We start from the raw sequence: 21,597 nt of genomic DNA, 5'->3' as shown, positions 1-21,597 counted from the left end.
CACAAAACGGCATCCCATTTTCCTTTTCAATATCTGATGTCCTGAGACTCGCCCTGAATTGTCCCTTTCCTATTCTTCTCTCAGTACCAGCGCCACCCATCCAATTTTTCCTCCTCTCCTTCCCGTCTCCTTCCTATCGTCTCTCTGTCATCTGCAGCTCTTTCATCTCTTCGCTTTAGATATTATACACGTTTTTTCCCCCCACCATTTTCTTTTTCCTTTTTTTTTTCTTTTGCATTTTCCTTTGTGGTCGATTACAAGGCTGACTCGGCTATTTTTCTATTTCTTTTTAATGTTGGTAGTCTTGGTGATGGTGGAAATGTTCATCTTGTTTGTTTCCTTTGCTCGCCTTTCTTGTTGTTCTCCTTTTTATCGTTTTGTTTGTTATATGTTGTTTCTTAAAGCCACAAAATACAAATTTACATTCGTTTTCAGTTTTTCGTTGTCAAAGAGCGAGCGAGCGAGAGAGAGAGAGAGAGAGAGAGAGAGAGAGAGAGAGAGAGAGAGAGAGAGAGAGAGAGAGAGAGAGAGAGAGAGAGAGAGAGAGTTTTGTTACAAGCGACAAGGTTGAAAAATTAAGTTGGTTTCCAGAGAATGAAATAATATAGCGAGGTCGTTAAGTTCCCAAAAGTGCCGGAGAGAAGAAAGGAGGGCAAATTGCCCCCCCACCACTCTCTCTCTCTCTCTCTCTCTCTCTCTCTCTCTCTCTCTCTCTCTCTCTCTCTCTCTCTCTCTCTCTCAAAAGATAAACATAAAAAAAAACGGTCATCTATTATTTAGAAAACCTCTGACGTCCGTTTTCTATGAGCGAAAGGCCTACAGTGGAGAGGTGGCTAAATTAATTTGTAAACAAGTCCCGTGAATGGGAAAACTTGCGGCGCGGAGGCTTATATATTTACAGCTACATAAAGGAGGCAATTAATTTACTTTATTGTGGAGGAGGAGGCAGGTTTTATGCGCTTTATGTATTGCTGCTACTGTTTTTTTTTTGTTTTTTGTTTTTTTCATCGGGAGGAATTTCTAAAACTATATACAGTTCCAAGAAAGTGTTTGTATTGTTCTGATTCTCATTAGTGCAACCTTGTCTCTCATGCCTTACTGATAGTCACCTACGTTTTTTTATCCTCATTATCTCATTCCTTCTCTCCCTCCGCCTCTTCCCCCATCCGTCTGTGTGTGTGTGTGTGTGTGTGTGTGTGTGTGTGTGTGTGTGTGTGTGTTTGTGTGTGTGTGTGTGTGTGTGTGTGTGTGTGTGTGTGTGTGTGTGTGTATGTCGAGTATGAGTGTAGGCTTATGCCAGCATGTATATTTCATAAACACACACACACACACACACACACACACACACACACACACACACACACACACACACACACACACGGTATGTAAGCCAGGCTTCATGAATATTCAGGCCTATGTAAATGCCTCGCCAGCGTCGTTAGCGGAGCCGCTGGGTGAGTGCAGGCCTGAAATCACAATGCCACCCCCACACCTACTTCACCTGCTACTGATTACCGCCGCGCTGCAGGTAAGCCTATCATACTTACTAGGTCATCACCATCACTGCTGACACTAATGCTGCTGCTGATGCTGCTGCTACTACTACTACTACTACTACTACTACTACTACTACTACTACTACTACTACTACTACTACTACTACTACTAATAATAATAATAATAATAATAATAATAATGCTTCTGCTACAACTACATTGTGTGTGTGTGTGTGTGTGTGTGTGTGTGTGTGTGTGTGTGTGTGTGTGTGTGTGTGTGTGTGTTTGTGTTTGTCTGACAGAGAGAGAGAGAGAGAGAGAGAGAGAGAGAGAGAGAGAGAGAGAGAGAGAGAGAGAGAGAGAGAGAGAGAGAGAGAGAGAGAGAGAGAGAGAGAGAGAGAGAGAGAGAGAGAGAGTTTTCATTTCTGCAATTTCTACATCCAATACAAAACTAATTCAGGTTCAGTATATATATGTTTTTTTTTTTTCAGCGCATGTATAATTTTTATTTATTTTACCTTATGGCAATTTACATTTATTCGTCTCTCTCTCTCTCTCTCTCTCTCTCTCTCTCTCTCTCTCTCTCTCTCTCTCTCTCTCTCTCTCTCTCTCTCACACACACACATAAAGTTTACTTAATTGTATTCCGCATAAAAATTCAATTCTTACTGCAGTTTAATGAATGTCACTTAATGGCTCACAGCACGTGAAGAAAAATAAAAGAAAATACACCCACGTCCTTAACCCCATCTCTGAATAATGCCAAGGGGATCTTGAAATGTATAAAGTACACCTAAAAAAATGTATAAATGTATAACCGTACCGCAGTGCATATTCGTGGTGGCTTAATCTAAATCCTTCCCCCGAGGATGCATTAAATATATTGGTGTGTGTGTGTGTGTGTGTGTGTGTGTGTGTGTGTGTGTGTGTGTGTGTGTGTGTGTGTGTGTGTGTGTGTGTGTGTGTGTGTGTGTGTGTGTGTGTGTGTGTGTGTGTGTGTCAGAAATAAAGAAGAAAACGTGTGTACCTGGCTAAGTCATGAGGGGTGGCTCGAGGCAAGGTCGAAGGGGCACTTGCATATATATATCCCGACCCTCTGCTTGTCCCTTCACTTTACTGCGACGGTGGTCTGTGCTGCAGGCTAGAGGGGCGGGAAGGACGGGCCAGGCAGCGCAGTAAATAGCTGGTGGAATACTGTCTGATGAATTATGGATCCTGGTGAAAATAGCAAGACTTCGCCGTATAAGACGCAGGCTTACATATCACACATCTTTAGTGACCATTGGCGTCATGATGTTGGGGAAGGAACGGCGCGGCGAGGCGAGGAGGAATAGAAGATTTGTGTTAAATCATTAATGGAGTAAAGCTGAATAATGAAATGACACTTGCGCGAATGAGCTTGAAATGAGTGATCAGGTAATAGTTCCTTCTTCCCTTATTAATATCGTGTCACTCAATGATGACAGACGAAAGCGAACCGTCAGGTTTTCTTTTTACCATTAAAGTATATAAAGATTGAAAGGTTATTAATGTCACGCGGGTAAGTGACGCTGCTGGAAGTATATGACCGGATAATGTTTGATTTTTAATGATGCAACATATTGTAATGAGAATAATGATAATACGTGTTTGATGGTTCAAATAAATACTAGCAGCGATAAATGGAAGGAAATATGTTATCTATCTAAGGAGATCGATCAATGGAAAGAAAAGACGAGTTTCATGGCGTGCTTCAATAAACATTCAAAAGTAAACGGAACGAAAACCACGAACATGTATGGTCTGTATTCTTAGGCGATTTATTCTCTCATCAGAACTAATTTCAGGGGCCACAGAGATGATTAGTCAGGTTCTCATGGTGCTTTCTCCATTCATGATGCGGAATCCTTGATAATGTGTCACTAGAATCATGAAAACAAACACATGAAAACAGACGCAAAAATATTTGAGAATACGGACCATAGTACATCAAGATTTGCGTAAAGATTTCCAGTGAATAGTGAGGAAAGCCAGATTCTCTATAGCTACGAGAGAGGCACTGTGTGGGAGCTTCCGAGAAAATTATTGAGCATAAGGCGAGAGTTCTGGGAGTCCCTGAGAAGACGAGAAGTGTACACTACGAGTATAAATAGAGACGAGCAATGTTGACGTGCCAAACGGGAGGGAATGCATGTGTGGTGTTTGGTTGTCGCTAAGGTGATGCTATAACACACACACACACACACACACACACACACACACACACACACACACACACGATCTCCATCATCAAAATAAAAAAATCCATTGTGAAGACTTAATAAAACTAATTCTGTCCCTCACAACGCAAGTTCATCACCACAACGCGCCTCATTTAATTACACCGCCGTATATCAACAAGGAAAAAATATAGTGAGATAATAATAAAAGCAAGGCAAGACGTCCTACCCACGCTCAGCTCGGGTCGTTCTCGTGTCGCGGGGCTAGAGTCGTCGCTTCGCTGGCCGCGAGGTCGTCTTGTGTTGTTTCCTGCCGAAGCCCGGGTGTGTTTATGCAGGAAACACAAAGGGTCGGGGAGGGAGAGGCAAGTACCCGTAAAGCTCCCCTGAAAGAAGCAAGCGCGTCCTCCTCGTCGCTGAGTTTTCACGTGAGGAAAGGTGAGGCGCAGCAGGAGTGGCATAAACAGCAGAGGCAACAGCAGGAACAAGGGGAGCAGAAGCGACACAGATGTTAGGGCCTTCTGAGCGGAGAGGGACAAGGGCAGGTCCTCCGCCTCCTACAATGGGCCAGGCGTCTCATTGTAACACGGGACCGATCCTCACACTGAAGCAATCTGGAAAATGTCCCGGCCTGGCTGAGAGTGGGGAGGCGCTTCACCACCACCACGCAGCGATGCCCTCCGACCTTCACGGCTTTTCTTTTCCTTTCTTTTTCCCTCAAGGGTTGTTGCGTATATGAGGAGCTTCTTGTGCCGGCGCCGACCTTACTTCTTCCTCTGTTTTCTACCTTTATGTGACTCTTGTAAGTAAACGAGAGAAGGGAGACCATGCCACCACCTCTGACTTTTGTTTTGTCTCTCGTTATTTTTACGGGGCGACGCATCGGTGTGGCCTTTATTCCATATGTTTTCTGTTCCCGACTTGTATAATTTTCACACAAAAGGAGGATAATATCACCTCAATGTTTTCTTTGTTATTTTATTGTGATTTTTACGAAATGGCGCATGTATGGTGTGTGTGTGTGTGTGTGTGCGTGTGTGTGTGTGTGTGTGTGTGTGTGTGTGTGTGTGTGTGTGTGTGTGTGTGTGTGTGTGTGTGTGTGTGTGTGTGTGTGTGTGTGTGTGTGTGTGTGTGTGTTTAATATTATAAGCAAGAGAGAAAACAAGAAGTCTTTTCTCTCCTACGGCTCTCTATTTATTTTTATTATTCAACGATATAGTGACAGTTCCTTTTCTATGTGGTTTCAGTTCCTGGCTGGTATAATTTTCATAAATAAGAGGGGAAAATACTAACTCGATCTTTCTTTTCTACTGTCGCTTCTTATTATTAGTGACTGGTGCATTGTTCTTATTATTAGTGACTGGTGCATTGTTGGCTGCTCCTGTATGTTATCACTTCCTGGCTGATATAATTTCTAGAAGTAAAATAGAGGAAGGGAAACATCACGTTAAAGCAGCACCAAGATAATGTACCTCACCCTGCACCTCCTGACGAGCCACATACCGACATTCAACGATACACAATGACAAACAGACTGACCTCCAGACTCGCTTTACATAAAACAGCGTGTGTGGGGGCGGGTGCCTGGCGTGGTGAAGGTCATGAAGCTGTCACGTTCCCACCGTGGCATTACTTTCCCAGTGAATGGTCGTGATGTGAATGTGGAATATGTGGTGGTGGTGGTGGTGGTGGTGGTGGTGGTGATGTGCGCGATCCCCTTTAATGCTTTGCTGTTATTTCTTTAAAGGAATTGAGTGAAGCGCACCTGTTGCTCATTACTTCTCTCCTGCATAGATCTGCAACACCTTCACTGACTGCGGTGTGTCTTCTCAAGCCAATGTATGTATGATGTATTGCAACATTTTTCCTTCATGTTTGTATTACTTTTCCTTACTCAAAAAAAAAAAAAAAAAAAAAAAAAAAAAAAATGCGTCAGTAGTAAAACGTTAGTGTAAAAAGTTTCTAAATCTGGCAGTCGAAATTAATATCAGGTTTTCTCCAGCACAAAAAGTAAACAAAAAAGATCGACGCACTACCCCGCCACTGACTGCATAGTTTTTGCATGATTTCCAAGAATGAATAAAAACCGACACCTTTCCAATTTGTGTAATAACAATTTCCTACTTTTTTTTTTTTTATTGAATAGGAAATATTTGATGGAATTTCTTTTCTTTTTAACTTCAAGAGGAACGTATGTATGAAAACTGTAAATGACAGAGGAACTAGTTTCCGGCGCGGAGCAGCTGCACTACGTCCTCAAGATGGAGGGCGGCCCAGGGCAGGCCATTGGACACGCCGTATCCCTAAAGAAGTGAAGCTAAATCTCCTCGGATACGACACACAAGCCCCCTCAATGAGAACACGCACCCGCCCCCTCTCATGCGCCGCCATTTCTCATGCTAAATTTACTTGAATTCGGAAGATGCATGACTTGGATCTGGTCTGAAGGAGGGAGGGTAGCCTGGCCACTCCGCTCCCCTAATGGTGCAGATCTGGCGGCTCACGAGGGCAGCGGAGGGAAGGATGGCGTGGTGGTGGGGATGGCAGCTGTGGTAGTAGCAGTAGTGGTGGTGGTAGTGATGATGGTGATGATTATGGTGGTTGCGAGTGAAAAATAATACATAGTCGTTAAAGAGAAGTACTCTAAAATGTTGGTGCAGTAGCAGAATAACATCCACATCTAACGGTAATCTGACAAAGTTTATAATCTCATGAATATTTAAGTAGTTAGCTTGTTCAGGTTAACTTGACGGATTGGCCCCGCCCCCTTCTATCTAGCAAGCGCTGATCAAATGCACTCTCACGCAGGCAATCACCAATCATGTGCTTCAAAAGACAGGGAGAACAGAAGGGAGAGAGAGGGTGAAGTTTACGCGCCAGGTTTAAAGGAACAGAGTGCGTTGGAAAGTTATTTGTAGTCAGAAGTTATTGCGCCGCTAAATTGTTGTTCAGTCAGGCGGTGAGTCAGTCAGTAAGTCAATCAGTCAGTCGGTCATTCGGGTCAGTAGGTCCTCTCTTCATCCTCACCTTCGCCCTTTTCTGGAAATAAATGGTTGTCTCTTGCTCACCTTTCTCTCTCCCTCCCCCCCCGTCTATCCCCTCCCACCTCCCGTCCTATGTTCCCCCTCACCTTTTATCCCGTACACATCCCTCCCATGTTCCCCTTACATGCTCCCCCGTACACACTCCTGTCATGTCCCATACAAATGTTCTCCCTCTATCCACTCCCCTACAATCTGACTCATATACTATCTCCCATGGTCCCCTCACCTCCTCGCAATCCAAACTCCCACAGTAGCTCTCCTCCAGTCCGCTGCTCACCTGTCCATTTTCCTCACTCACCCCTCACGCCCACGACCTCTCACGTGTTCCCCGCACATTCCCCTCACGCCCGCAGTCTGACCCATGGCATTCCCTCGCGTCCTGTCCCCTCAGTTTCCAGGTTATCGTGCCACACCCAAGCTTTAAAGAATAATATATATCGTTAACTGCAGCAAACAAGAGATTGAGATTATTTTCGGAGTCACCATGGCAACGGCGAACTCTCCGGCCACCTGGCAGCGAGTAAAGGGGAGGGAGGCACCCCGCGAGTCTCCCTCCACTCACACTTCCCTGCTGGTAACAGAAAGCGAACTTCTGGATACTCGACTTGGTAATTGATTGATGGAGAGAAGAGGGGAGTGAGAAATAAGTTTTGGAAGAGGAGAAAAGAAGGCTTTGCGCTGGAGGAGAATGGAGGAGGAGGAAGGCGAGAAGTGAAGATAGAGGAGAGTAAAGTGGTAGAGGAGGAGGACAAGTTAGGGTGAAGGGGTATACCTTTATTGTGCGGTCAAGAATTGCCTACCTTTTCTCTCTCCGCCTTTATCCCTCCTTTCCGCACCTCACCCACGTATATCCCTTTTTATCACACGCTTCCTCACCCTCCCCGCCCCTTCCTCGCTCCAAACTCCATCACGAACCGCCTTTTCTCTCATAAAATATACAAACTCCGTCCTCCTACGCACACACGTGCACACACACACACACACACACACACACACATACACACCACAGGTCGAGTCGAAGGCAAATGAAGCATGCACAGTGCAGGAGGAGGAAGATGAGGAGGAGGAGGAGGAGGAGGAGGAGGAGGAGGAGGAGGAGTTGGAGGAGGAGGAGGAGGAGGTGCAGAAAGGCAGGAGGGAGATCTAGCGGCGTCTGGTATCCCCCGGAGGAGTGCGGCAGGAGGGAGCGGCAGCAGGAGGCTCTGAGTGTGTCCTCGGTCACTCTCACGGACGCTGCCGGTGCCTACGCGCTGCTCTGCCTCCCGTGTTCGCTGCTCCGTCGTCACTCAGTTCAGCGATCCATCATGTAGCGCTATAGAGGAGTGCACTCGAGACACTCTACAGCTCAGTGGCGTGAGTCGGTATCGCGCTAGACTGTCCACCTCACGCCTCTTGCGAAGGACAACAGGCGCGGGGCGGAACGTGTCCTCCCAAGCAACAGGTATCGTGAGTCTACCAGTGTGAGGCTGCACTGCGTAAGGGCGTGTCGAGGCCGCTGCCACTCGAAGCCAAACACCACACGCCGCGGGAACTGACGCCCACCGTGGTAGAATATTCCCTCCCATAAAGCATTTACATGAACTAAGGACGCATCAGGAAATATACATAAAGCTAATATAAACTTTTTCCATCAAGACGCAGCAGCTCTATAAGGCACGAAGCTGTTCGATGTATGGATACGTACGATTCTTATTAAGAAAGGAATGGCGATATCAGAAAATATAACCGAAGTAGAGTTTCGTACTTAGCGAGAGAACAAACGTATTGACAGAGAGCATCGGAGGACGGCAGAGTTAAGAAGAAAAGACACGAGTGAACAGTGACAAACACGTATACTCGCACATAACTGCCTAGTGGTGACATTTCAATCAGTAGGTCAGGGCTAACGGTGACAGTAGCAGTGGTGGCGGGCACGAGACGCAGTAGCAGTGAAGCAGAGGCGGTTAGGGAGTAACAGGCAACAGTGACGCTACCAGGAGGAATCATCACCACGAGATGAGTGTTGTGATAGAACTTAAACACCACCCCACCGTCACCACCACCACCAGCGCCACTACCGGGACCACTCACCACTCCTCTCACTCCACCGTCCTGAGCAGGTGTGTGTGTGTGTGTGTGTGTGTGTGTGTGTGTGTGTGTGTGTGTGTGTGTGTGTGTGTGTGTGTGTGTGTGTGTGTGTGTGTGTGTGTGTGTGTGTCCTAAGAGCCATGACGGGACACACAAACCTTAATATCACATGGACGGGCAATAGCATATCCACGGGTCGGCCACTCCACACCTGTCACGCTCTTTCCCATCAATACTGCATAAGCGCTTTGTGGTATTGCGTTTATTTTGTCCTTTATGGTGATGCATTGTGCGCTCTGTAATTGCTGTTTGTTGAATTATTTACAAAGCAATAAACCAACAAGAATGTCACACACATGGAATATTGTAAAAATCCCTCTCCCTCTCCCTCTCTCTCTCTCTCCATCTCTCTTTGTGAAATTTAGTCTGAATTTCTCACCCATGGAAATTTCTTATGCCATGAAATCACGGTTTACATTTGCATCCCCCAACCTGCGAATTCCAATTAACTATCCCTGAAGGACCGCCCGAATTTGGAGTCCCTCACTCTCACAACACAACGTCCCTCTCCTCCTCCACTCCTCCACTTCACCTGCACTTCCTATTCCTCTTCTTCTCATCTTCCTCCTCCCTTCTTCCTCCACTCCACTTGCACTTCCTATTCCTCTCCTCTTCTTCCTTCTCCCTCACTTCCTACTCCTACAGCTACTCCATCTCCTCAATCTTTCCTCTTCTCCTTCTGTTCTTATTTCTCCTTCTCCTCTTATTCTTCTTATTCTTCCTTCTCCAACAACTACAGTTAGTCTTCCATTTCCTCTTAACTTTATTCTTCTTTCTCTTCTTCTTCTTTCTCCTCCTACACTTATTACTTTTCCTCATATTCTTCTTACTCTTCCTTCTCCAGCAAGTCATAAAACTATAGTTACCTTTCCATTTCCTCTTAACTTTGTTCTTCTTTCTCCTCTCCTCTCCTACACCTCTTATTTCTTCTTTTCCTCGTTTTCTTTCCTCTTCTTTCTACTCCAGCATCTCCTACACCTATAGTTACTCCTCTTCCTCATCCTCTCCTCCTCTCCTTCTTACCCCTTTTCTTGTTTTCTTCTTTCATATCTTTCTCCAGTGCATGCTAGGAAGTTTCTAAGAGAATTTCACACCAGATAAGTTGATAAAGAAGTCAATACATTCGTCAGAAGACCCCAAACTGACTACATCTCGAGGGACGTGGGTCGTATGAGAGAGAGAGAGAGAGAGAGAGAGAGAGAGAGAGAGAGAGAGAGAGAGAGAGAGAGAGAGAGAGAGAGAGAGAGAGAGAGAGAGAGAGAGAGAGAGAGAGAGAGAGAGAGAGAATGTATCAGCACCATTAAAACTGCAACGTTGCAATTAATCATTAAACTGCCAAATAAACAAACATACGAACGCAACACTCGTTCATACCGTCAAGTAATTAAAAATGAATAACATACATACGAAAAAAAGGGATACAAAAACATTTATTTCATACGCTTCCCCTCCTCCCCAACCCCCACCTGAAAAAAAAGTCAAAAAAAAGGGTAAATCGAGTGGATGGGGAAAAAAAAAAAAACACCTCTTCAAAACTCCATTAAAATCAAGAAGGGAGAAATTGGATGTTTAGGTAATCGCCTTTTATTTTTCTATTTTTTATTATTTATTTGACATTTTACTGCTGAGCTTTAATAATTCCTGTCTTTATTTATTTATTTATCTTGATCATAAGCTTCAGTTAATGTCCCTCTGAAATCTACGTTCTTTTGTTAATGATGTTATCCTTTCTTCCTTCTCATCCATTATGTATTTGTGTGAGAGAGGGATCAGTCTTTGGGTGATAATGAGATATGCTGCTCCTGCTCCTGCTCCTCCTCCTGCTGCTGCTTTTGTTTTTCCTGCTCCTCCTCCTCGTTGTACTGTTTTTTTTCCTCCTCCATCCTGTATCTTCTTGTCTTCCTCCTTCACCATATTTCTTCTTTCTCCTCCTTATTTTATCTTTTCTTACTTCCTATTTCTTCTTCCTCCTCCTTCCTACTTATTCTTCCTCCTCCTTCCCGTTTCTTTTTCCTTTTCCTTCCTGTTTCTTCTTCCTATTTTTTCCGTCTTCATTTTTATTTTTTCCTCCTCTATCCCATTTCTTCTCACTCCATTGTATTTTTTTTTTCTGGTATTCCTCCATCCCGTTTCTTCTTCTTCTTCTTCTTCTTCTTCCTCTCCTTGTTCCTCCTCCTCCCCCTCCTCCTTTTCCTTCATTCCTTCCTGCAATACCAAGTTTGCAGGAGAATTTCACACGAGGCAAACAGATAAGAAAGTCAGTGCATTCGTTACAAGACTTTCAATCGACTATCTTTTATATCTTCAGAAATATCTCGTTCTGGACTCCCACGTGTCTCTTCTTTGCCTTTTATTTGTATGGAATCAGGGCTGTTTTTTTTACTTACGACGTCTAATTACTTTACCAACATGCCTATTTTTCCACCTAAAAGGATTAATTAAGCTTCCTCGTTGAGTTAATGTATTCTTATAAGGGCAGTTAGGTACGAAAGGGGGTAAAAAAACAAAGGAAAAAATCTTTTGAAACGTGAAAAATATGGGACGAAAATGATTCAAAAACATGGAAAAGAGGAAAACATCATGCTTATTATATTTTGTTTACCCTCATGTCATTCACGAATAGAGGGAGAAATAAAAGGATAAACACACTTACACTTGCGTCAACACACACGCACACACACACACACACACACACACACAAAGCAGCGATAATATTAAAGAGAAAAAATCCTCGCACCGTTATGAAAAAAAATAATAATAATAATAATACACGTGATTAAGATGCCACTACAAATGGTTAAATTATATATAAATGAGAGAGAGAGAGAGAGAGAGAGAGAGAGAGAGAGAGAGAGAGAGAGAGAGAGAGAGAGAGAGAGAGAGAGAGAGAGAGAGAGAGAGAGAGAGAGAGAGAGAGAGAGAGAGAGAGAGAATATAACATAGATTACTCTTCCGAATCTCATACTAGTCTGTAAAGGTAAAATGGACAGGGTGCTGGACGGACAGGGAAGGGGAGAAGGAAGGAGGAAGCGGAGGGAAGAGATGGAGAGAATGGGGGGAGAGGAGGGAGAGAAAGGGCGGGGAGCATCAGTAGCTAAAGGGCGCGAGCTGATCGATGGGCGTGGCATTACTTCGTCAGGAGAGAGAGAGAGAGAGAGAGAGAGAGAGAGAGAGAGAGAGAGAGAGAGAGAGAGAGAGAGAGAGAGAGAGAGAGAGAGAGAGAGAGAGAGAGAGAGAGAGAGAGAGAGAGAGAGAAGCTGCAACGGACGAATTGCTTTTCCTTCTGGTTGTGTCATTTCTCTCTCTCTCTCTCTCTCTCTCTCTCTCTCTCTCTCTCTCTCTCTCTTAGTAATAATTTATTCACAAAAAATCATCCTTTCAACTATGTTACATGTTACCTTATCTTTAAAAACTAGATGCTCTTTTTATTTACAAAGTAACTTCTTGTTAACTAAATGTAACAAATTTCTTACCAGTTTTCAATACATTTCCCTAAGATTATTTATCTAATACAAAAAAAATCAGACATTTTAACTAACTCTTTCAATCATAACAAGAACAAAAAGAAAAGAAAAAGAAAAGTGAAAAGAAATACGTACAGGAGGGGAGAAGCAAGAAAGAGAGGAAGTAGAAAGGGTAATAAAAGAGGCAAGAGGTGAAGAGGGGGAAAGAAAGAGGAATAAACACAACGAGAAAGTAACTGAAGAGACGACAATATGGAAGTAAAAGGTGAGGAAAAAAAAGGAAGAAAAGGAGAGGAGAGAGAAAGTAGGAAAAGAGAACTGCAGGAATGCCAGGACAAGAGGAAAATAGCAAAAACAACACAAAGCAAGAGGAAATGAAGGAACACGAGGAGAGGAAGGGGAAGAGAAGAGGAGAGAGTGGACAGAAGCTGAGACTGGAAAAAAAAAGATCAGTGGTAGAAGGAGAGAAAGAACACGAAACAAAGAAAGGAGGAGGGGAAGGGAGAGAAGAAGGGAAAGAAAGGAAGAATGAGAGAGAGAGAGAGAGAGAGAGAGAGAGAGAGAGAGAGAGAGAGAGAGAGAGAGAGAGAGAGAGAGAGAGAGAGAGAGAGAGAGAGAGAGAGAGAGAGAGAGAGAGAGAGAGACGGCAAGTTCCAATAAGGGAAATGGAACGGAAAAAGACGGAAAGAAGGGGAGAAAAGGGAAGGGGTGAGAGAGAGAGAGAGAGAGAGAGAGAGAGAGAGAGAGAGAGAGAGAGAGAGAGAGAGAGAGAGAGAGAGAGAGAGAGAGAGAGAAAGTCCAGCTGAAAATAATGGCACTTAAGCGGTCGTTTGGAAAGGGGGGTTATGGGGGGATATGGGACCATGTAGGGGAGGGTGGCCATATCTCAGGTGCGCCATTAATGCTCCTCCCCTCACTCCCCATACACACTCCCCTCACCCTCGCAGCGCCAGGTTTCCCTCATGTGCCTCCTGAAGAATGACGTGCTTGAAGTTTCTCTCTATACATTCTGTACCGCATTGTGTCGAGTTATACTTTTCTGCTGTATTGTATAGAGGGGTCTGTTGAGTTGTATGCATGTTTTATCGAGTTTTGATGTATTGTCCGCGTGTATTTTTGCTTTTCAGTGCGTGTTTGTGTATGGGTTCAGGGCCCGTGTCGCTGCAATGGTGTGTACGTTTGTTGTTTAGTCTTTTGTTTGATGCTTTGTGAGTCATAATGGCTCTGACACGTGGTTATGTTTGGTTAGTTGCTTTGTGATTTGGGAGAGCTAGTTTTTTTCACGTCACGAGAAGGAAAGAAGACAAAGGCAGGCAGTGAGGGAGTAATAAAGGTATACTAACAGATAAAATAGACAGGCAAGTTAGACAGATGGACAGGAATAAAGATGAAGGAACGAAGGGATCAACACAGGAATGCAAATTAGAAAACGGATGAAAAGTAAGATATGCAGTCACGCTGGTAGACATCTATCTATCTGTCTATCCATCCGCAAACTCGCAGGGACACACACACACACACACACACACACACACACACACACACACACACACACACACACACACACCCTGATTTACGTTCATTTCTTCTCGCGTCAGTGTTGCCAATCAAGTTCCATTTGTAAAGTTTGGCTCATAAATTACGACAAACGAGGCGAGGCATCTCCATGGTCGACCGGAACTTCATATTAGCACCGGCTTATTAAAATACTAAGGCGTTAACTTTCCATACTCTCAAAATGGTGTTAAATATTCCTGTTACTTTTCCTTCATCCATATTTTTTTCCTCTCTCTCTCTCTCTCTCTCTCTCTCTCTCTCTCTCTCTCTCTCTCTCTCTCTCTCTCTCTCTCTCTCTCTCTCTCTCTCTCACGTACATCTGCCTCCCTCTAGTCCACTACAACTTGAAAATTTGTTCAGTGGCATTAAGTAATTCCTTTCTTTCGTTTTTCTTCCCCTTCTGTTTCAACACCTCTTCGTTCTCCCTTCCAATCCTGCCCTCCTTCTTCCCCTTAAATCGCACTCTTCCTTCTCCCCTCTTCCCTCATAACACTATCCCCTCTTCTTCTCTCTTCTCTTTCCTCACGTGACGGCCTTCCTTTCTCCCCTTTTCTCTTACCTCTTCCCTAGTACCTCATCTCCCCTCTTCCTTCACATTACAGCCGACCCTTCTCCCTCCCCTCCTCTCCCCTCTCCCTTTACATAATGGCTTACTCTCCACGTCTCTCCCTCACCAAGTTTACCTCTCCTTTCTTTCCTCTCAGACTCACTCCTCCTCCATCATGTCCCATTTCTTTTCCGTACCGTGTTCTCTTTCTCTTTCTCTCTCTCATCCTTCTTTACATTACCCCTTATCTGTCTCCTCCATTTCTTGACCTAGTATAATATGTCTTTATTCCCGTTTTTAGTCCATTAACATTAAGCACTTCACTAAACATAATTTCCTATCGACACTCCAAACAAACCTAAAAAAAATATATATATATATATATATATACAATGGAAATTACCCTACCTTTTTTTAATGAAGGTAACAAGGTAGATCGGTCGGCTTTCATTATATTTACTTTACTGGCGTCCGTTTTAATCTAATTCCGGCAGATGCAGTTCATTAGCAGCCCATCAATTTACGTGGCACGGTTTGGCAAGCTTAAAACGCGGTAACATAGGAGCCGATAACTCTGTGCGCTTACCTGTGTCCCGATGAAGGTGAAGGCAATGCGATTCTGTGATATTCTACGGGTGAAAATTATGCCTGATGTTACTGCTGTCCTGTGTGTGTGTGTGTGTGTGTGTGTGTGTGTGTGTGTGTGTGTGTGTGTGTGTGTGTGTGTGTGTGTGTGTGTGTGTAAATTATTTTGGTTATATAATTAGATTCAAAGATAACTATTAATTTGCTTTGTTCTTGCTTAAAGTGTTCGTGTGTGTGTGTGTGTGTGTGTGTGTGTGTGTGTGTGTGTGTGTGTGTGTGTGTGTGTGTGTGTGTGTGTGTGTGTGTGTGTGAAGCAAGGCAGATTTGTAACATTTTATTAACTAGTTAGGTAATCACTGCCACACACAAAATAATAAAACGATGATGTAATACGCACATTTCATTTCCTCAATCACGCTAATTAAGAAGTAAAAATAAGATAAAACTAAATTACTACTACTACTATACTACTACTACTACTACTGATAATAATAATAATAATAATAATAATAATAATAATAATAATAATAATAATAATGTAATAATAATAATACAAAAATCCAAAAGCCCTCAAAAACTTAGGTCGGCGATATGAAACACAAAAGCAGCAAGCAACAACATTCGCGGGAAACTTTCAACATTTGTTCCTCGCTGATTAAAGAGTGAAATTTACGGAGCAAAACTACGCAACCACATGTTTACGAATGAAAATATAAGACGCCTAATATCTGCCGTTTAGTCCGCGCAGGTAAAAACCGGAATGGTGCGTTGCTTTGCTTGGGTAACTATTAAAATGACAAAAGCTCAAGAAACAGATTTCCTTTTATGAGAGTGTTGTGGTGCACGAGTAATGATCTTCCTCCTCCCCCTCCTCCTCCTCGTCCTCCCTCCTCCTCCTCCTCCTCTCGTTTCCCCTTTTCCTCTAGTTTTATAACCAATATTTCCTTCAGCACTATCAATTAACACATTTTGTATAACCACTACACATTCTATTTTTTTTCTATCTCCATTGAAATTAGTGTTATCTTTTCACCACTATTGCTGTTTAGTTTAATTCCACTAGCTACGGTTAATTACTTTTATTTCTTTTTATTTTCCCTACTCTTATGATTTCCTACTTTGTTTTTAACTTTTCAGCATTTATTTATTTATTTATTTATTTATTTTATTTTGTTATTATTATTATTATTTTTTTTTTTGCGGAGCCCACCACCACACAGTATTCGTTTGTTTTCTTTGAGTTATTTCTCGTATTGTTGCCACCATATATAGGTATATTTCATCACATTTCACACGTCACCAATAACCTCACCACAAGTACAAAAATTCCGGGCTTTCCTTCCTCACAAAATATCACCATTCTATTCCTCACCACCATTATCACAGCCACCACCATCACCACAGGAACGTCTGCGGAATATATTGAGCATTATTCATTTACCACTATCTCAGGAATCAAAATACATACTGCCTTTCCACCAAAAACATCCACCACCACCACCACCATCTCTACACAAGCAATACCGTAATAAAACTCTACGGTAATACAAAGCCACATTTCATTTACTACTACTACAAAGACTATCAAAACTCTCCCTCCCCTCCCCCCTCTCTCTCTCTCTCTCTCTCTCTCTCTCTCTCTCTCTCTCTCTCTCTCTCTCTCTCTCTCTCTCTCTCTCTCTCTCTCTCTCTCTCTCTCTCTAGATCCACACTGCCTTTCCACCACCAAAACATCCACCACCACCATCTCTTAACACTACTGTAATAAAACTCTACGGTAATAGAAACCACATTTCATTTACTACTACTACCAAAACTATCAAAACTTCCCCTCTCTTCCCCCTCCTCTCTCTCTCTCTCTCTCTCTCTCTCTCTCTCTCTCTCTCTCTCTCTCTCTCTCTCTCTCTCTCTCTCTCTCTCTCTCTCTCTCTCTCTCTCTTACCACCACAAAGCTGGCAAAACAAGTACTATTTCTACCACCACCACCACCACCACCACCACCACCACAGCACCGCATCGTGAGGTGGAGATAAGAATTTGCATACAGACGCTACCTCTGTGCCACACACGAGACAAGTTTGCTGCTGGAGTGGAAATGACGGCCCTGGAAGGCGGTGGGGTGGAGAAAGTGGAGGAAGTGGAGGAGGGATGGAGGGTGGGGAGGGGAGGCGTATAATCTGGTGTTAGGATGGAATGATGTTTTCAGTTGTATGATTTGATATTGTTAGTTATTTTCATTACTGTTATCATTGGTGTTATTATTATCATTGCTATTTTATTGTTTATTTATTTATATTGTTGTTTATTTATTGTTGTTTTTGTTGCTCTTATGTTGCTGCTCTTGTTAGGAATGGTGGTGGCATTATCACTATTATTGATGTTATTATTATTATTATTATTATTATTATTATTATTATTACCATAAGGAAAGAAGTATTCACAAATGTCCAATAACAACAACAACGCCCACGGAAAGAATTAAAGTTTTGATTCATTTCAACCTGTTCTCTTGTGTTCAACGAATTAATTCAGCTTGTGGTTAAACTTTATTTCCGGTACAAAGCTCTCTCTCTCTCTCTCTCTCTCTCTCTCTCTCTCTCTCTCTCTCTCTCTCTCTCTCTCTCTCTCTCTCTCTCTCTCTCTCTCTCTCAATCCTTCCCGTCCTCCCCCTTTACACACAGTGAGCATCAGCTGTAAGGGACGTGGAATGATTGTGTGTGTGTGTGTGTGTGTGTGTGTGTGTGTGTGTGTGTGTGTGTGTGTGTGTGTGTGTGTGTGTGTGTGTGTGTGTGTGTGTGTGTGTGTGTGTTGCAGCCACAAGCCCACTAGTCGTACATCGCGTAAATGGGCTGGGCGTTGAAGGCGAGCAGCTATGAGGGAAAACATGTACACAGTAGTAGTAGTAGTAGTAGTAGTAGTAGTAGTAGTAGTAGTAGTAGTAGTAGTAGTAGCAGTAACAGTAGTAGCAGTAACAGTAGTAGTAGTATCAGTGACAGGAGTAGAGAGAGAGAGAGAGAGAGAGAGAGAGAGAGAGAGAGAGAGAGAGAGAGAGAGAGAGAGAGAGAGAGAGAGAGAGAGAGAGAGAGAGAGAGAGAGAGAGAGAGAGAGAGAGAGAGAGAGAGAGAATGCCTAACTAGTTTCAGAGTCATAACAACAGCACTTCCTCATATCTCTAAGCATACACACACACACACACACACACACACACACACAGTTATTGCCTACCACAGTCACTCTGAGGACACCTTGCCTCATTCAAAGGTTTCGTGGAACACAAAGGTGAGAAATGAACCTGCTCATTGCTGTCCCGATGCGCTGTGAAATCATGAACCGAACTGCCGAGAACCAGTGTGTGTGTGTGTGTGTGTGTGTGTGTGTGTGTGTGTGTGTCATTTTACATTAAACATTTAGAGTTCGAAATGAAATGAAAACTGAAGGAAAAGAAAAGAAATGAGTCTCCTATATTGCAACACAGTCCTTTCACATCTCCCTCTTATCTCCTCTTCTCTCCTTCCTCCCTTTCTCCTCCTCCTTTTACCGACTCTTCTCCTTCCCCCATCCTTCCATCCTCTTCCTAATTAAACTCCGGAGCAATTTAAAAGCCTACGTGAAAACGCCCCATCCTCCCTCTCTCTCTCTCTCTCTCTCTCTCTCTCTCTCTCTCTCTCTCTCTCTCTCTCTCTCTCTCTCTCTCTCTCTCTCTCTCTCTCTCTCTCTCTCTCTCTCTCTCTCTCTCTCTCTCTCTGCAATGTACAAGTCACACACTCATCTAACTATCCATACATGGCCACTTACACACACACGCACGCGCGCGCACACACACACACACACACACACACACACACACACACACACACACACACACACAACAACAACAACAACGATATCAAAAGTATTAAAATTACAGGAATGAGGGAAGGAAAAGAAAAAAATTGGAGAAATATGAAGAATATAAAGATTGGAGAAATATGAATATAAAGATTGGAGAAATACGATGAATATAAAGAGGAAGGCAAAACTATAGAAAAGATATCAAAGAACTTTTTAAAAAATATTAAGATTATACGAAAAGAACGCAATAAGACAAAAAGTTATGAACGTCGGAGAAATTTTTAAGAATTGGAGGAAGAAAAATAAAGCGAGAAAGGTAAATAAAAAGAATAAACGAAATAAACAAGGACATAATAGAAAATTAAGATTTATTCATATAACATTTATGATCACCGATTTCTGTCTAAGCAACGTACAAACGAACAAATAGGCAAACGTAATTCAAGACTAAATAAATGACAAAACCTAACACGAATTTCAAACTTTAATTATTTTACCGGATTTTTTTTTAATTTAGCTTTTTTGCTTTTACTTGTTTATTTATTTACTTTTGCTGGTTTTATTTTTTGTATTTATCTAAGTAATCATTTATTTATTTATTCATTTTTACATAATATAAAATATATATATATATATATATATATATATATATATATATATATATATATATATATATATATATATATATATATATATATATATATATTGGTTATAGATTAAGAGTAACTAGTGTATTTCTCATTGGAAGATTCTCTCTCTCTCTCTCTCTCTCTCTCTCTCTCTCTCTCTCTCTCTCTCTCTCTCTCTCTCTCTCTCTCTCTCTCGTGTAACCATCTCTTCATATAGTTATTGTTTTCTTTCTTTATTCTTTCTTCCTTATCTTGTTTGTCAATTTTCTTCCCACCTTTTTTTCCCCTCGAGTTCTCTACATTTTTTTCGTCTTACTTTTTTTCTTATTTCTTTCGTTTCTTATATATGTTTTTCATGTCTTGAAATTCTTTTTTTTTTTTTCCACCTCCTCCTCCTCCTCTTAGTGTTCTTCGTACTCATTCTTTTCTCCTCCTCCTCCTCCTCCTCCACCTCCTTTTCGTCTTCAATGTCAACCTCTTTCTTTTTCTCTTACAATTTCTGCACCTGCTTCTCCTCCTCCTCCTCTTCCTCTTTATAACTCCGCCTTATTTCTTCTTCTCTTTGCTTCTCCTCTTCCTTGTCTCTATTGCCTAGCTTCGTTTTCTTCAATTCTTCTCCTCTTTCTCCTTTTCTTTTAGGTGCTCATTTATTCACTCATTTGCTTTCTCCTTTTCATTTATTCCGCGCTTGTCTATTTTCTCCTCCTCCTCCTCCTCCTCCTCCTCCTCCTCATGCATATCCTTTGTTTGATTCTCATCCTTCTTCTTTCTCCATCTCTTATCCAAAAGATCCTCCTACTTGTTTGTCATCGTTATCTTTCTTCTTCTTCGTCTGCACTTTCTTTGCCTTATTCTCTCCTTTCCTCATCATAAGCTCTATCTTTCTCCTTATCTACCTCCTTGATCATTTTCCACCTCGTTCATCTCCTTTGTATCATCTCCCTCATTCCTCATCATAATCCTCTTCCTCCTCCATTCACTAATTCAACCTCTCCTTTGTCTCATGTCCTTTAACTTATCATCATAATCCTCCTCTGGCGCCTCTTCCGCTCTGTCTGTCTGTCTCTCCTCCTCGTCTTGTTCCTCATTTTTCTTTTTTTCTTTATTTAGTTGTTGTTGTTGTTCTTGTTGTTGTCGTTGATGATCTACTACTACTACTACTACTACTACTACTACTACTACTACTACCTCCTTTTTCTTCGTCTTCGTTGTTGTTGTTGTTGTCGTTGTTGTTGTTGCTGCTGCTGCTGGTGCTGCTACAGTTGTTATGGTTCTTCTTTCCTTCTTCTCTTCTTACTTCTCCTCCTCCTTCTCCTCCTCCCCCTCTCCAGTTGCAGTTACTCGCCTACTCCCTCCTTGGCTTCATCCAATCAAGAGTCATCGACAAACACACCTGAGGCTTAATTACCTTGATTTGCCGGATGCTGCCTTCCTCTGGCAAAGCTATATTGTTAATCCGACGAGGCATCGGCTGCTGTTGCCTCCTCTGAGACCTTGGACCTGTGAGCATCGGGGATCGTTACCGCGTTAGGAATCTATTTGAGGAAGGCTAGAGACAACGGTCTTATAGGGACTTGGAACTACCTTAACCCTTTTATTGCTATGCTCGTCTTTTGTTACCATTTAAATCACTATAATAAATTACTTGTAGGCATACTAAGAAGAAGAAATAGAAGAGGTTAATCTAATTCACACACAGAACCACGTATTTTAGAAACTGCAATGCAAAATTAATTCCTTTCAAAATTGTAGAAGGTTATGTAAAAGAGCGAGTAACAGGGAAAGAGTTAAGGATGTTTAATAAGGTTTTTAGAATCAGCTTTTGTTTTTAATGGCTCTTAAATGCGCGAGTTATAGAGGTGTTGTTATTTTGAACTGCTGCAGTGGAAGGGGAAAAAATTAAGACTGATTAACGAGTTTTTAAATCCAGACGGTCTCGTGAAGGCTAGTGGATCTTTGGGGGAGTTAGAGAGCTGTTGTTATATTGAGCTATTTCAGCCTTAAAAACCTATTTGTGGAGGGCTGGGGAGAATGGAAGAGCTTAAGGTTTTATACTAACTGTTTTATGAGTTTTCTTATATAGAAGGTCTTAAGAATGCTAACGAGTCTTACATACGTG

At 42.4% G+C, this 21,597-nt stretch overlaps 1 protein-coding gene and 1 long non-coding RNA gene across 3 annotated transcripts in view; one reads left to right on the top strand and one right to left on the bottom strand.

Moving 5' to 3' along the window:
• The window catches only part of LOC135115891 (uncharacterized), a 92,589-nt gene that overhangs the window by 21,917 nt on the left and 49,075 nt on the right, over positions 1-21,597 (bottom strand). The gene's annotated exons all lie outside the window — the stretch shown is intronic.
• The window catches only part of LOC135115885 (uncharacterized), a 92,135-nt gene continuing 78,349 nt past the window's right edge, over positions 7,812-21,597 (top strand). The window contains exon 1 of the mRNA XM_064032980.1: positions 7,812-8,837. The gene's annotated coding sequence lies outside the window, so the exon portion shown is untranslated. The remainder of the gene's footprint in view (positions 8,838-21,597) is intronic.

The sequence above is a fragment of the Scylla paramamosain genome, chromosome 30, assembly GCF_035594125.1.
Source record: "Scylla paramamosain isolate STU-SP2022 chromosome 30, ASM3559412v1, whole genome shotgun sequence".
Taxonomy (NCBI): Eukaryota; Metazoa; Arthropoda; class Malacostraca; order Decapoda; family Portunidae; genus Scylla; species Scylla paramamosain.
Note: the sequence above shows the minus strand (reverse complement) of the source record. Positions and strands in the feature narration are given on the sequence as shown.